Below are 16608 nucleotides of genomic sequence, written 5' to 3'. Positions count from 1 at the left end.
ACCAATGAGCCCTGCTGCCCTGAGTGAGGAGGCTATTGACCTCCTGAGATCGATCTCTGTAGGGCAGTCAACCATTGTGAATGGCATCCACGAGCTGGCAGCCCAGATGCAGCAATCTAATGCATTCCTGGAGGGCATTCACAGTGGATTGGTGACCCAACAACGATTGATACAGGCTCTAGCCTCCTCTCTGATGGCAGCCATTGTCCCTTTTTCAACCTTCCCGCCTCGAACTTCCACTTCCCAGTCCCATTCTCCTCAACCCCAACCCATCCCAAGCACACAGCCAGAAGAGCATTGCACACAAGACAACACCCAAGAGTGTCACAGCCAAACTCAAGCACCACACGTCATCCCACAGGCACTCACACAAACACCATTCAGTTGCAGACAAAACAACATCCACTATTTCCACTGTCTCCCTCTCCTCCTCCACCTCCCACCCAGTTACATCCACACTCACACCTGCATGCACTACATCTACATCCACTACCTGCATCATCACCATACCAAACAGAACACACACCTCACTGACAAACACCTCCATAACATCCATGCACACGTCCCCTGTGTCCTCTCCTACTGTGTCTGTCCCCCCTCCTAAAGTACTCAAATGCAAGCACTCAGACACCCAATAGCCATCCACCTCACAACAGCATACAACCCATGAACCTGCACCCAAATCCAGCGGAAAAACACCTCCAACAACCACTCCCTCATCCTCCGCTCCCATTACTTCTCCCTCTTCCCGCATGTAGGAAGTTGGCTCTGTATGCACTATTTCAAAGTAAGAAATAGCATGCACAGAGTCCAAGGGTTTCCCTTAGAGGTGAGATAGTGGCAAAAAGAGATAATTCTAATGCTCTATTTTGTGGTAGTGTGGTCGAGCAGTAGGCTTATCAGAGGGTAGTGTTAAGCTTTTGTTGTACACACACAGGCAATAAATGAGGAACACACACTCAAAGACAATTCCAGGCCAATAGGTTTTTGTATAGAAAAATATATTTTCTTAGTTTATTTTAAGAACCACAGGTTCAAGATTTACAAGTAATACTTTAAATGAAAGGTATTTCACTTAGGAACTTTAGGAATTTTGAATTAGCAAAATAGCATGTACAGTTTTCACACAAATGGCAATAAGCTATTTTAAAACTAGACACACTGCAATTTTCAACAGTTCCTGGGGAGGTAAGTGTTTGTTAGTTTTGCAGGTCAGTAAACCACCTACAGGGTTCAAAGCTGGGTCCAAGGTAGCCCACCATTGGGGGTTCAGAGAAACCCCAAAGTTACCACATCAGCAGCTCAGGGCTGGTCAGGTGCCGAGGTCAAATTGGTGCGCAAAACGCATAGGCTTCAATGGAGAAGGGGGTGCCCCGGTTCCAGTCTGCCAGCAGGTAAGTACCCGCGTCTTCGGAGGGCAGACCAGGGGGGTTTTGTAGAGCACCGGGGGGGGACACAAGTCAGCACAATAAGTACACCCTCAGCGGCACGGGGCGGCCGGATGTAGAGTGCAAACAGGTGTCAGGTTTGCAATAGGATTCAATGGGAGACCCAGGGGTCTCTTCAGCGAAGCAGGCAGGCAAGGGGGGGGGCTCCTCGGGGTAGCCACCACCTGGGCAAGGGAGAGGGCCACCTGGGGGTCGCTTCTGCACTGGGGGGGGGGCTCCTCGGGGTAGCCACCACCTGGGCAAGGGAGAGGGCCACCTGGGGGTCGCTTCTGCACTGGAGGTCGGATTCTTCAGGTCCTGGGGGCTGCGGGTGCAGTGTCTTTACCAGGCGTCGGGTTCTTTGAAGCAGGCAGTCGCGGTCAGGGGGAGCCTCTGGATTCCCTCTGCAGACGTCGCTGGGGGGGCTCAGGGGGGTCAACTCTGGCTACTCACAGGGTCGCAGTTGCTGGGGAGTCCTCCCTGTAGTGTTGGTTCTCCGCAGGTCGAGCCGGGGGCATCTGGTGCAGAGTGGAAAGTCTCACGATTCCGGCGGGAAACGTGTGGTCTTTAAAAGTTGCTTCTTTGTTGCAACGTTGCAGTCTTTGTGGAACAGGGCCGCTGTCCTCGGGAGTTCTTGGTCCTTTTAGATGCAGGGTAGTTCTCTGAGGCTTCAGAAGTCGCTGGACCCTGGGGGACGTGTCGCTGTTGCAGTTTTTCTTGAAGTGGGGAGACAGGCCGGTAGGGCTGGGGCCAAAGCAGTTGGTGTCTCCGTCTTCTCTGCAGGGCTTCAGGTCAGCAGTCCTTCTTCGTCTTCAGGTTGCAGGAATCTATCTTGCTAGGTTCTGGGAGCCCCTAAATACTCAATTTAGGGGTGTGTTTAGGTCTGGGGGGTTACTAGCCAATGGCTAATAGCCCTGAGGGTGGCTACACCCTCTTTGTGCCTCCTCCCTGAGGGGAAGGGGCACATGCCTAATCCTATTGGGGGAATCCTCCATCTGAAAGATGGAGGATTTCTAAAAGTCAGAGTCACCTCAGCTCAGGACACCTTAGGGGCTGTCCTGACTGGCCAGTGACTCCTCCTTGTTTTTCTCATAATCTCCTCCGGCCTTACCGCCAAAAGTGGGGCCGTGGCCGGTGGGGGCGGGCATCTCCACTAGCTGGAGTGACCTGGGGTGCTGTAACAAAGGGGGTGAGCCTTTGAGGCTCACCGCCAGGTGTTACAGTTCCTGCAGGGGGAGGTGAGAAGCACCTCCACCCAGTACAGGCTTTGTTACTAGTCACAGAGTGACAAAGGCACTCTCCCCATGTGGCCAGCAACATGTCTGGTGTGTGGCAGGCTGGTAAAACTAGTCAGCCCACACTGGCAGTCGGGTATGTTTTCAGGGGGCATCTCTAAGATCCCCTCTGGTGTGTATTTCACAATAAAGTGTACACTGGCATCAGTGTGCATTTATTGTGCTGAGAAGTTTGATACCAAACTTCCCAGTTTTCAGTGTAGCCATTATGGTGCTGTGGAGTTTGTGTATGACAGACTCCCAGACCATATACTCTTATGGCTACCCTGCACTTACAATGTCTAAGGTTTTGCTTAGACACTGTAGGGGCATAGTGCTCATGCACCTATGCCCTCACCTATGGTATAGTGCACCCTGCCTTAGGGCTGTAAGGCATGCTAGAGGGGTGACTTATCTATGCCATAGGCAGTGACGTTGGCATGGCACCCTGAGGGGAGTGCCATGTCGACTTAGTCGTTTTCTCCCCACCAGCACACACAAGCTGGCAAGCAGTGTGTCTGTGCTGAGTTAGGGGTCCCCAGGGTGGCATAAGACATGCTGCAGCCCTTAGAGACCTTCCCTGGCATCAGTGCCCTTGGTACCATAGGTACCAGTTACAAGGGACTTACCTGGATGCCAGGGTGTGCCAATTGTGGAAACAAAGGTACAGGTTAGGGAAAGAACACTGGTGCTGGGGCCTGGTTAGCAGGCCTCAGCACACTTTCAAATCATAACTTGGCATCAGCAAAGGCAAAAAGTCAGGGGGTAACCATGCCAAGGAGGCATTTCCTTACACCGCCCCAATGTCCCTAAAAAGCTTTTCTTTTCCCAGATTGACCTCTTCCCTACCCCTACCCCCCATCCTGCATGTATGGTCAGGGTATAAAGGACCCAGCGAAGCACCTCAGCCAAACAGTCCACGGGCCCAGTTTCAGCAGCACTTACTTGTGGTGGAAAGGATTCCAGGCCACAAGTACTGAAGGGGAAGAAGCCTGCACCAGCCACCAGGAAGGGGAAGGAGCCTGCACCAGCTACCAAGAGGGGGAAGGAGTCTGCACCCGCCACTGAGAAGGGGAAGGAGCCTGAACCAGCCACCAAGAAGGGGAATGAGCCTGCACCAGCCAACAAGAAGGGGAAGGAGCCTGCACCAGCAGCTGTCACAGATCCCCCACCGCCAGACATGGATGTGCAGACATCTGAAAATGCAGGGGCTGAGCAGGAGCCTCCCCAACCATCACCACAGTGCAGCCATCAGAGGGTGCAGGGGCTGAGCAGGAGCCTCCCACAACCACCACCACAGTGCAGCCATCGGATGGTGCAAGGGCTGAGCTGGAGCCTCCCACAACCACCACCACAGTGCAGCTGTCAATGGCGGCGGACGCCATATGATCCAGCCTCCATGGGCTGCTGTGCGCCCTGCCCCCACCAGAACCAGTGGGGAATTCACCCACCTGAGAGACTGTGACCTTGCACTCCCCAGGACCAAGCACAGGGCATGTTGCCCCCTCCAGAACCAGTAGGAAAGACACCCACTCCAGAGATTGTGGCCAATCACTCCCCAAGACCAAGCACAGGGCATGTTGCCCCCTCCAGAACCAGTAGGAAAGACACCCACTCCAGAGATTGTGGCCAATCACTCCCCAGGACCAAGCACAGGGCATGTTGCCCTCTCCAGAACCAGTGGGAAAGACACCCACTCCAGAGACTGTAGCCTATCACTCCCCAGGACCATCACAGGGCATGTTGCCCCCACCAGAACCAGTGGGAAAGACACCCACTCCAGAGACTGTGGCCTATCACTCCCCAGGACCAAGCACAGGGCATGTTGCCCCCTCCTCCAGAACCAGTGGGAAAGACACCCACTCCAGAGACTATGGCCTATCACTCCCTAGGACCAAGCACAGGGCATGTTGCCCCCTCCAGAACTAGTGGGAAAGACACCCACTCCAGAGACTGTGGCCCATCACTCCCCAGAACCAAGCACAGGGCATGTGTTCCCCTCCAGAACCAGTGGGAAAGACACCCACTCCAGAGACTGTGGCACATCACTCCCCAGGACCAAGCAATGGGCATGTTGCCCCCTCGAGAACCAGTGGTCTCATTTCTGCATCCGGCTGAGGTGCCCCCTCCGAGGTGCCTGCCCATTTGCCAACTGATGCCCCTGCAGTGTTCTCTCCGTATTGGTGCAGGGATCGAGTGGGGTCTTGGACTTTGCCCTGTGGTCATGTGGCCACTGTGAACTATGGACTGGGCAGTGACCCTTTTTTGTACATTTGTATGTATGTGTTGCATTGCCACATCGACTTATTATTTTTGATGTTGATCTTATTACAATCACTTTAGTCAAGTCCTGCTGTCCTTGCATTATTCAGCCAATTATCAGGGACAAATTGTTTTCTTGTGCAGCTGGTTGTGTGTATGGCGTGTGTGAGGTGTGTGTTGTGTGTGTGCGTCACTCTTTTTTTCCTCCCCCCCTTGTGTGCTAGGTGGCTGTACACACCATCGACGTCTTCGCCTGCGTTGGTGTTCGTGGTGGAGCATGGCATAGAAGATCATCGGGAAGACTTGCAGTTCTGGTTCCATGGCGGTGTTGGTCTTCCCTGTGTCTTCAACGGTGAGTCCTTTGACTTCTGTGCTCTGTTTCTGCCAGCCTTTTGATGGCGTTGGTACCGCCCCAGAAAAGTTGGCGGTTTGCTATGTCATGATATGGTGGGCCAAACTTGGTCTTCCGCCTGGCTGTGGCCGGCTACCGCTGTGGTGGGTGTTGTTTCCGCCCTGGCGGTCGGTGTGGTACATTGGCTGCCTTTTGGAGATATCACGCCATGGTCATAATTTGGTGGTACTTACCGCCAGCCTGTTGGTGGTATTACCGCCACTTTATCATCAACCACCATGGTTGTAAAGAGGGCCTTTATGTCCATTCTTCCTTGAGTGGTTCAGTAAGGCAATAGTGTCATACTTGCATGCCTCGCTTGTCTTTGATGCAATTAACAAATCATCAATGTACTGGACTAGCATCATTTGGAAAGGCATCTCCAATGCCTATATGTTCTTTTTCAGGATCTGATTGAAAATGGACAGTGATTCTGAAAAACGTTGAGGAATTCCACACCAACAGTAGACTCGATCCAAATAATTTTAAACAGAAAAGAAATTGGCTATCCTCATTAAGAGGGATAGAAAATAATGCTTGTGAACCATTCAACATCACATGGTGTTGGAAATGGCCTTTCTGCAGGGTCATCCCCAGACTTTTTGTCTTCCTCCTTCTCCTTTTCTGACCTCATTTTTGCTGGTTTTAAGATTCTGCGCACTTTACCACTGCTAACCAGTGCTAAAGTGCATATGCTCTCTCCCTTCAAACATGGTAACATTGGATCATACCCAATTGGACTACTTAATTTACTTATAAGTCCTAGTACAGTGCACTATATGTGCCCAGGGCCTGTAGATTAAATGCTACTAGTGGGCCTGCAGCACTGATTGTGCCACCCACTTCAGTAGCCCCTTACCCAAGGCCTGTGTGTGCAGTTTCACTGCCAATTCGACTTAGCATTTAAAAGTACTTGCCAAGCCTAAAACTCCCCTTTTTCTACATATAAGACACCCCTAAGGTATGCCCTAGGTAACCCATAGGTCAGGGTGCTGTGTAGGCAAAAGGCAGGACATTTACCTGTGTAGTTTACATGTCCTGGTAGTGTAAAACTCCTAAATTAGTTTTTACACTGCTGTGAGGCCTGCTACCTTCATAGGCTAACATTGGGGCTGCCCTCATACATTGTTTTAGTGGTAGATGCTGATCTGAAAGGAGTAGGAAGGTCATATTTTGTATGGCCAGAATGGCGATATAAAATCCTGCTGACTGTTGAAGTTGGATTTAATATTACTATTTTGGAAATGCCACTTTTAGAAAGTGATCATTTCTCTGCACTTAAATCTTTCTGTGCCTTACAATCCATGTCTGGCTGGGTTTAGTTGACAGCACCTTGTGCATTCACTCGGACACACCCCAAACACAGGATACTCAGCCTTGCATACATCTGCATTTTAAATGGGTCTTCCTGGACTGGGAGGGTGGAGGGCCCGCCCTCACACAAAGGACTGCCACACCCCTGACTGGGACCCTGGCAGACAGGATTGAACTGAAAGGGGACCTGGTGCACTTCTAAGCCACTCTTTGAAGTCTCCCCCACTTCAAAGGCACATTTGGGTATATAAACAGGGCATCTGCCCCTAACAACTCAGACACTTCCTGGAGAAGGAACTTGTAACCACCAGGACCTGCATCATGCCAAGAAGAAATGCCTGGCTGCCCAAATGACTCACCTGACCGCTTTCTGTGAAGGAGTGCTGCCTTGCTATTGCCCTACTGCCTTGCTGCTCTCTGGCTGAGGCGAAGAGGTGCTCTCCAAGGGCTTGGATAGAGCTTGCCTCCTGTTCTCTGAAGTCTCAGGACCAAAAAGACTTCATCTCTTCAATAAGGACTATTGTGTGGCAAAACGCTATGCACAGCCTGCCAGAAACGACGCACAACCTGCACCACGGTGAAAATGTCACTGCACGCCGAGCCAGAACGATGCAGCCCGACTTCGCAACAAGAAGATCGATGCAGAGCCAGCGTAGCGACTCGAACTTTGACGCACTGCCCACTGGATCGGCGCACAGCCGACCCAGAACGACGCAGCCCGACTTCCAGAGATGAATCGACACAGCGTCTGCCGTGCAGTAGAAAATTCAACACAACGCCAACCGATTCGACACAGCTCCTGTGACTTCGTCCTGCCAGTGCAGGAAATCCACGCATCGTCCGTGGGGCATCTGAAAACCCCGCAACTCAAAGAGGATTAACGACTGAGCGCCGGAAATCAACACCCAGCCATTCCTGTGAGAAAACTAACCGACGCATCATCGTGTGCGGCCCGAGAAATTGACGCACACCCCTTAGTTTCCACGCTTCTCCTCCTCCGCGGTTCTTTGCGGAGATTTTTCACGCAAACCACGTACTTTGTGCTTGAAAGAGACTTTGGGCCTGATTACAACTTTGGCGGAGGTGTTAATCCGTCCCAAAAGTGACGGTAAAGTGACGGATATACCACCAGCCGTATTACGAGTTCATTATGGGGGTCATTCTAACTTCGGCGGAGGCCGCCCGCCAAAGTTCCCCCGCCAGAACACCGCAGCGAGGTCAAATGTCCGCCACAGTGATTCTGACTTTCCCGCTGGGCGGGCGGGCGACCGCCAAAAGGCCGCCCGCACGCCCAGCGGGAAAGCACCAGCAACGAGGAAGCTGGCTCCGAATGGAGCCGGCGGAGTTGCTGGTGTGCGACGGGTGCAGTTGCACCCGTCGCGATTTTCTGTGTCTGCCACGCAGACACTGAAAATCAATGTGGGGCCCTGTTAGGGGGCCCCTGCAGTGCCCATGCCAGTGGCATGGGCACTGCAGGGGCCCCCAGGGGCCCCTCGACACCCGTTCCCACCAGCCAGGTTCTGGCGGTGAAAACCGCCAGAACCAGGCTGGCGGGAAGGGGGTCGGAATCCCCATGGCGGCGCTGCTTGCAGCGCCGCCGTGGAGGATTCCCTGGGGCAGTGGGAAGCCGGCGGGAAACCGCCGGCTTCCCTTTTCTGACCGCGGCTTTACCGCCGCGGTCAGAATGCCCCCGGAAGCACCGCCAGCCTGTTGGCGGTGCTTCCTCCGTCACCTACCCTGGCAGTCTATGACCGCCAGGGTAGGAATGACCCCCTATATCCTATGGATTTCGTAATACGGCTGGTGGTATATCCGTCACTTTTGGGACGGATTAACACCTCCTCCAAAGTTGTAATCAGACCCAAAGTTTGCTTTTAAAGGACTTAAGACACTTAGGGGGTCATTGCGACCTTGGCGGGCGGCCAAGATCTGACCGCCATGCGGCCGCCAATGCGGCCGCACCCCCGCCGTGGCCATTTGGAGAGCCCCGCTGGGCCGGCGGGCGGAAACCGGCCCAGCGGGGCCGGTTTCCGCCGGCTGGCCCAGCGGGGATCACGGCCGCAACATAGGAGCCGGCTCCAAATGAAGCCGCGGTGTTGCGGGCGTGCGACGGGTGCAGTTGCACCCGTCGCGCTTTTCACTGTCTGCATAGTAGACAGTGAAAAGCTGCATGGGGCCCTGTCAGGGGGCCCCTGCACTGCTCATGCCAGTGGCAGGGGCAGTGCAGGGGCCCCCAGGGCCCCACGACTCCCCGTTCCGCCAGCCTTTTCCTGGCGGTGCAAACCGCCAGAAAAAGGCTGGCAGTCGGGGACTCGTAATCCCCTGGGCAGCGCTGCAAGCAGCGCCGCCCAGGCGGATTAACACCGCCGGGGCAAAAGTGGCGGAATACCGCCGGTCCCGGCGGTGCGACCGCGGCGCTTCCGCCGCGGTCTTAATACGCCTGGAAGCACTGCCAGCCTGTTGGCGGTGCTTCCATCGTTTTAGCCCTGGCGGTCCCGTGCCGCCAGGGTCAAAATGACACCCTTTATATCACTTTTCAGTGATATCTCAAACATATACTTATTGCATTTTAATCGTTTTGACCTGCATTTACCCAAATAAATATTATACATTTTTCTAAACACTGTGTGGTGTATTTTTGTGGTGCTACATGGTGTTATTGTATGATTTATTGCACAAATACTTTACACATTGCCTTCTAAGTTAAGCCTGACTGCTCAGAGCCAAGCTACCAGAGGGTGGGCACAGAATAATTTGAATTGTGTGTGACTTACCCTGACTAGAGTGAGGGTCCTTGCTTTGACGGGTAACCTGACTTCCAACCAAAGACCCCATTTCTAACACATGGGATCTGAAGCAATATCACTGCTGGATTTGGCACCATGGGACGACACCTAATAACAATATCATTTACTTTTCACAATTCCTGAACAATACAAAATTTTCCACATGGCTTTCGCAATCCCATTATCGGTAAATTACATGGGTTCCTCAGCACTTCTTTCAAAACACATTGATGTACAAATTCTGCAATTATGGGTGCAATCCCTTTAATCGTGTCCTGTGTCATGTGGTATTGAGGGATCTGGGGGAAAATTGTATTTGGCTTGACTGGGACCTTAACTGGCTCCACTCCTTTGATTAGACCAATGTCTTTTCCTGTAAAGTCCCACAATTTCATTTTAACTGCTCCCTGTAAGTCAAAAGGAATATCTCTCACTGTTAAAACTGGAAAGAAACTAATCAAGGGGTACTCCTCACTCACTGTATTGTAATTTGTTTCTGTGGACAAGTAATCTTCATTATCACTGTTTGTCTGACTGGCAATTCCACCATTTGAGCAAGTAATTGAACATCTTGTTTTGCATAGCAAGTCCCTTCCTAGTAAGAATACCGGCCTCAAGTCACAAACTACGAATTTGTGCAATCCTTTAAAATTGCCAATTTTAACCTGGACAGGTTTGTCAAATAATGGCTTGGAACTCCCACAATCTGCACTGTTTCCCTTGAGAGGGTCAGGTTTGGAACTTCTTCTGTTCTCACTGTAGAGCGTATAGCTTCTCTGTCGACTAAGAATGAAACTTTGTTACTCATCATTTTTCTTTTCATATGTGGACCTTTCTGATCTACTTCTTATGAAGCTGTTAACACACATTCCTCTTCATTCAAACTCTTACTCACCCAATCATCATTCGCTTCATCCTCACTGTGTAGTGGGAATTGATGTACTGTGTTGTTACTCTGGTTAAACCTTTGAACTGTGACCTGCTGAGGAAACATCACCTGCTGCTGCTCCATTGGGGCTTGAGGTATTTGAATTTGCTGTCTAGGTACCATTTGAACTTGGGGTTGCCTTTGCTGCGGCTGGGGCATCTACAAGTAAGGCATTTGTATCTGTTGCTTAGGCTAAAAACCTTGCACCTGATTCACATTATTCTGGAAATTTGGATTATGACCTCCCAATCTCGGTCCCCTCATATTTGGTGAAGAATTGATTTTGCTCATCTGCTGAACACCGCCTACTAGTGGGCCTGAAGCACTGGTTGTGCCACCCACATTAGTAGCGTTGTACATATGGCTCAGACCTGCCACTGCAGTGTCTGTGTGTGCAGTTGTAAACTGCCAATTCGACTTGGCAAGTGTACCCACTTGCCAGGCCTACACCTTCCCTTTCTATACATGTAAGGCGCCCCTAAGGTAGGCCCTAGATAGCCCCATGGGTAAGGTGCAATGTACGTTAAAGGTGGGACATCTGCTGATGTGTTTTACATGTCCTAACAGTGAAATACTGCCAAATTTGTTTTTCACTGTTGCAAGGCCTATCTCTCTCATAGGTTAACATGGGGCTGCCTTTAAATATTATTAAAGTGCATATTCCCTTTGAGAGCAGATAGACATGTGGAGCTTGTGGTCTCTGCGCTCACAATTTAAAAATACATCTTTTAGTGAAGTTTGTTTTTGGATTGTGGTTTTAAAAATGCAATTTTTAGAAATTAGGCATTTTCTTGCTTAAACCATTCTGTGACTCTGCCTGTTTGTGGTTTCCCTGTCTGGGTCAGTTTGACAGTTGGGCTGTTTGCACCTCTCCTCTAGACAGTGACAAAAAGGGCGCTGGGGTGTAACCTGAATATCCTGATGAGCCATCTGTGCTAGGAGGGGAGGGAGGAGTGGTCACTCACACCTGAAAGGGCTGTGCCTGCCCTCACAAAATGCAGTCTCCAACCCCATGGTGTGTGTCTGGGACCTGGCCTGAGCAAGGCAGGATCTTGCAAACAAGAGAGATTTTGCTTTAGGTTTACCAACTTTAAAGGCAGAAAGGGGTTTAAGTATTGGAAACAAAACCCCTGCAGATCATATTTTTTCAAGGATTCAAGAGGAACCTCTGCCTGGAGAAGAGCTCAAGTGCTGAGAAGTGCTGCCCTGGCCTGTGACTTTGCTGTGTTGGGCTGTCCTGCAGCTTCTGCCTGTACAAGGGAGCAGAGACTGGACTTTGTTTTGCATTACTGCTTGAAAGGTAACTCCAAGGGCTTGGTGAAGAGCTTTCCTCCTGTTTTGAAACCACAGGGACAGCAAAGGCTTCACAATCCAGTACTGAGTTTGCATGCTGTGGACCCTAGCCAAACTGTGTCATTCCAGTTCCTGGGCCCCTGAGCTATCATAGCTCCTGCCAAACAAAAGGAGGGTGGGCACCTCAGGAGGTAGCAGATGCCAGCCCTGGGGGGGGGGGGGTCCCCAAAGCCATGTATAGCTCCAAGAGGGGTCACCCTCCATGTTTTCAGTTTGGCCCAGGGAGGTGGTGGTCCCGGGGCAGGGGTCAATGACAGACCCCCCTCCTTCAGTGTTATTGTAGCCCTGAGGAGGTGACGGTACCCGGAGTCCAGGGGGTCCACGGGACCACACCCCCAATATTAACTTTTTAGAATATTGCCTCTGGGAGGAGGTGATCGCCCAGGGGATCATCAAGACCACCCTATCATTTTTATATTATCTTGCCCCGGAGAGGTGGTGGTCCCTGGGGTGTGAGTGGGTGCATGGCCCCCCACATACTATTAAGAGTTAGCCCCGGGGAGGTGGCCATCCCCAGGACCGGGTCCAGGACCCCCTCATTATTTTTATATTTTCTTGCCCCTGGGACATAGTGGTCCCCAGGGTGTTGGGTGCACACAGCCACCCCGCATACTTAATATGCATAGCTCCAGGAAGGTGGTGGTCCCCAGGGTTTCTGAAAGCCCTAGGAGGGGGCCCTTGTGCACCCTTTCTTCTTTTTGCCCAAAATGCCCCCGGCCCACCCCTGGACAACATAACAGAGAAACACAGAAGAGTGTTTATTTTTTAAATCACAGTAAAATCCACAAATCCACTGCAAAGTTTACAGCGATTTTATAAAAAAAATCCTTTAAAGCCTTGGGGGTGGGGGGGTTCAGGGGAACCCCTGGACCAAGGCTGGGGCTCGGGGTAAATGTACCCTGCCTCCTTTTTTTTCACATGGAAAAATGTCTGCCAACACTTCCTAGTTAAAGTGTTGACTGCCAATCAGATCTCTGCACGAGATCAGGAGGATATTCAAAGCGTTCTCACCTCTAGATATATATATTTTTTTTTTCATATTTCAAACTATTGAACGGATTTACACCAAATAACAAAAGCTCTTTTCCTGGACCATTAGCTACATTCCTGCCAAATTTGGTGTAATTCCGTCTAGCAGTTCGAGCTGTAGTCGTATTCACAATCCCCATGGGAATGAAAATGGGAAACACACTTTTTTACCCCCCTTTTTCTCGGCCCCCACCTGACGAATCACCCTGAAACTTTCTGTGCACAACAAGACCCTTGGACACACATTATTTGGAACATTTAGTCGCCAAAGATATAAGTAAGTCAGAAAATGCTTTTTCAGTGGAAACTAAGGGCCTGATTATGAGTTTAACAGTCAATAAGCTGGATCGCAAAAACTTGCGGGGAGGATACCACCGCCATGGGGTGTCATTCCCTCTGACCCTTTTACAAGTTTTCCACCGGTCTGACCTGGCTGACTGGCGGAACCCTTGAAATAGAATGTTCCCACCATTCTGACCAGTGGGAACAGTGCTACAAGATAGAACTCGACTCCTTTAAAGGTGCCTCCTGCACTTTTTCTTTACCAGATTTTCATGGTGTATATTAGAGTTTAAAAAATATAGACATCTAGGGACGCAGATCCTCAGTGGATCCAACTGTCCTGTGCTGATATCTGGATTCAGCCGAGTCTCAGAAACTCAAACTAAAAAAAGAAAAGCAGTATGGGTAGGGACACCCTGACTCCTTAGCTCTGGTGCTGTAGCCCCAGAGGAACACTGACAGAGGATCTGGATCTGTGGATTTTTTAGACATTTTAAAAAAAGAAAAAAGTTTTTTCAAAAATGAGTAGTTTCCTGCACCTTTCATGAGTCAATACTACCATGACTATAACTCACGCCCTCGCCATGCACTGCTAATTACCTCACAAATTACAGCACTGATGACATCTTTGATAACATCATTGATAATATGAATGTAATATTTACAGTAACATTTTTGACAAAAAAACTGCATGGCTGGGGAGCCTTAGTTATCTTAAGGCATGTGTTTTAGTTACTTGAGACATTTTATAAACAGGCAAGTTTGATGGTTCTGTACATTTAAAATGTTAGTCTAACCATAATGTCCCTGTAACCTTTGGGTTGTTAAGTGAATTTCTATGTTTTTTTTAAATTCTTGTTCCTAACTATAACGTCCCTGTAACCTTTAGTTTGTTCAGTGAAGATAGATAGATAGATAGATAGATAGATAGATAGATAGATAGATAGATAGATAGATAGATAGATAGATAGATAGATAGCCTTAAAGTGCATTTTTTACCTTACATTTAAGCTTCGGTTCTGGTGTTCACCTCTGTAGATCATTTAGAAAGTGCTAGCCTGTCTATTGATCCCAAGATTGCTGCTAGCACTTCCTGGTTGAAGTGCTGTCAATCAATCAGATCTCACCATGAGATATGTTCTTAGGCTCCACTCACATATTTATATTTATTTTTCCTTTAATATCTCAAAACTACTGAACATATTTACACCAAATCACAAAAAGGGAGCTTTCTGACCCCAAAACTACCTTTCTGCCAAAATTGGTTTCATTCTGTCCAGCAGTTTGGGCTGTAGTTGTGTCAAAAAATCCCTATGGAAATTGCATGAGGAAAAAGTATTTTGGGATCTCCACTTTTTCTTGACCCCCGCTTGATGAATCACCCCGAATATTTCAACACAGCAGTTGAAACGTCTTACTAGTTTTGAAAATGTTGTGATGATTCGTCAAACGGCGAAACAAAAAACACTTTTCCTATGCAACTGTATATATATATATATAAATATATACATAGATTTCACTGAACAAAAGGTTTAAAAGAACACTATAATTAGCTGAATATTTCTGTTAAATATACCACTTTAAATGAACAAAACAACGGAAATTCAGAAATTCAAAAGTGATGTTATCAATGTTGTCATAGAACATGTCAATAATCATGTAACATGTGAGGTAATTAGAAGTATACATGTGTGGATGTGGCATGCAGCCCTGTCCCTGAGTCTTAGAGAGTCACCAGGGCTAATTTGTTTTTAGTGAGGGGGCATCGTGTCCCCCTCTGTGAGCCTTAGACCAGCCTCAAGGACCCTATCCCCTGAGGCCCGATCAAAGTAGTGGGACCAACTCCTGTAGGGCACTGCTGTGTTGCCTACTCAGGTGACTGCGGACAGGGAATGTAAACTTTATTCCCTGCCCGCACTCTCCAGGGCAAGAAACACAACTTTGCTCCTTCCTGGGTGGGAGCAGAGAAAAAGCTGATCCCACCCGGATGGCAGAAAAAGGAAAGCCTATGACTACCACTGGCTCCCATGAAGGATGCAGGCTGGGGAGCAGGCAGGGGTTTTGGGGTACTTGGGTTTCCCCTCGCAGCCCCAATGGTTTGTCCAAATTATGGGTGCCCTGCGTGGGCACTGGGGCACCCACTAGAACAAAATAGCAAACCCTTGCTGGCACCCATGAAGGGTGCTGGTTGTGGAGCCAGTAGGGGCCGCTGTGGCATTGGGGCTCACACCAGAGTCTCCAAACATATGGCTACATTGTGGGTGCTCAGGGTGGGCACCGGGGCACCCCTGGCACAAAATAGCAATCTTCTGCCCATGAAAGGTGCAGGCTGGGGACCTGATAGGTGCTGGTGGAGGCATTGGGACGTCCCCCATAGACCGAATCCTAATATAAGCTTTAGAGGTCCAGGTGTGAGCAGGACACCCAAAAAACAGCATTATTGTAAAGAAAAAGTAAAGTGGCAAGAGTGGCTCACTTCATTTTCACTGCTCCGTGCAAGAAGAGCTCCCTGATGACCTGCAAGGGCTTTTAAATTATGTTTTTCCTTCCTGGTGGAACCTGTAGAAGGGTACTACCAACCATTTATATAATGTTATAGAGGGATAAAGGAAGTGCAGCAATCCACCAGCAGCATTACAAAAACATAGAAGGTCTCCTTGGTCATTGAATCTATGAACATAGGAGAGCTTACCATATTTTTAAAGCATTCCAAGCTGGAGTTTTCTTCAGCTGGAGTGCAGAGACCCTTTCTGGTTGGTTCTATGGCTGCACTTTGTGGCCCAAAAATGTTTAAAAAAAGACTCATTGGGATGTTTAATGTTTTTTAATAATGTTTTATTGAAAATATGTTGTGACAATCAGTTTAGTATTATTAAACATTGCAATGTGATAGGTCTGATTTATATATGTTGATGTGCTGACCCCTTGATAAAGCCAATAGGCCTGCCACTTTTATATTTTGCTATTTTGATCCATTGTCAAATCCAGTAGTTCTGATTACTTAAAATGACTCCCTCTGCATTGTTACATGACATAGTTAGCATTTAAGGACGGGGGATGCTGTGAGGAATTAAGTGCAGGGCTTGACCACAGCCCAGACCTGCGCCCAAACCCCTTTTGGGCATTGCTGACTACGTCATGTAAGAATACAAAGGGTTCCATGTGCCGCAGGGGGTACGAGATTGTGCCCACAGCCTTGCTGCAGGATAGCCCTACATTCAAGCACGTGGTATGCATAGCGATGGGCATCTTATATTATGTTAAATAACCATAAATATTCACTGGAAAAAAAAAGGTTACAGTGACTTTGTAGTTAGGACTTGTAATAAATATCTTACTTAATATTAACAAAATCCTTAGAAATTCACTGAAAAAACAAAGGTTGAAGGGATGTTAAATTTAGGTGAAAATGGCAGTAAAGCATGCCATTTTGTATAAACAAAACTACAGAAAGTCATCAGTTATAGTTATCACAAGTAACTATAACTTGTGCTCTAAATTAACTAACAGTTCCCATGAACTGCTAATTACCTCACATATTATATCATTCATGACATGTTCT

General features: G+C 49.1%; 1 protein-coding gene across 1 annotated transcript in view; it reads right to left on the bottom strand.

Moving 5' to 3' along the window:
- Nucleotides 1–16608, bottom strand: part of OTOG (otogelin) — a 956473-nt gene that overhangs the window by 522556 nt on the left and 417309 nt on the right. The gene's annotated exons all lie outside the window — the stretch shown is intronic.

This window comes from Pleurodeles waltl, chromosome 3_1 (genome assembly GCF_031143425.1).
Source record: "Pleurodeles waltl isolate 20211129_DDA chromosome 3_1, aPleWal1.hap1.20221129, whole genome shotgun sequence".
Taxonomy (NCBI): Eukaryota; Metazoa; Chordata; class Amphibia; order Caudata; family Salamandridae; genus Pleurodeles; species Pleurodeles waltl.
The sequence above is the reverse complement of the archived record's forward strand: the minus strand, read 5'-3'. Positions and strand labels throughout refer to the sequence as shown.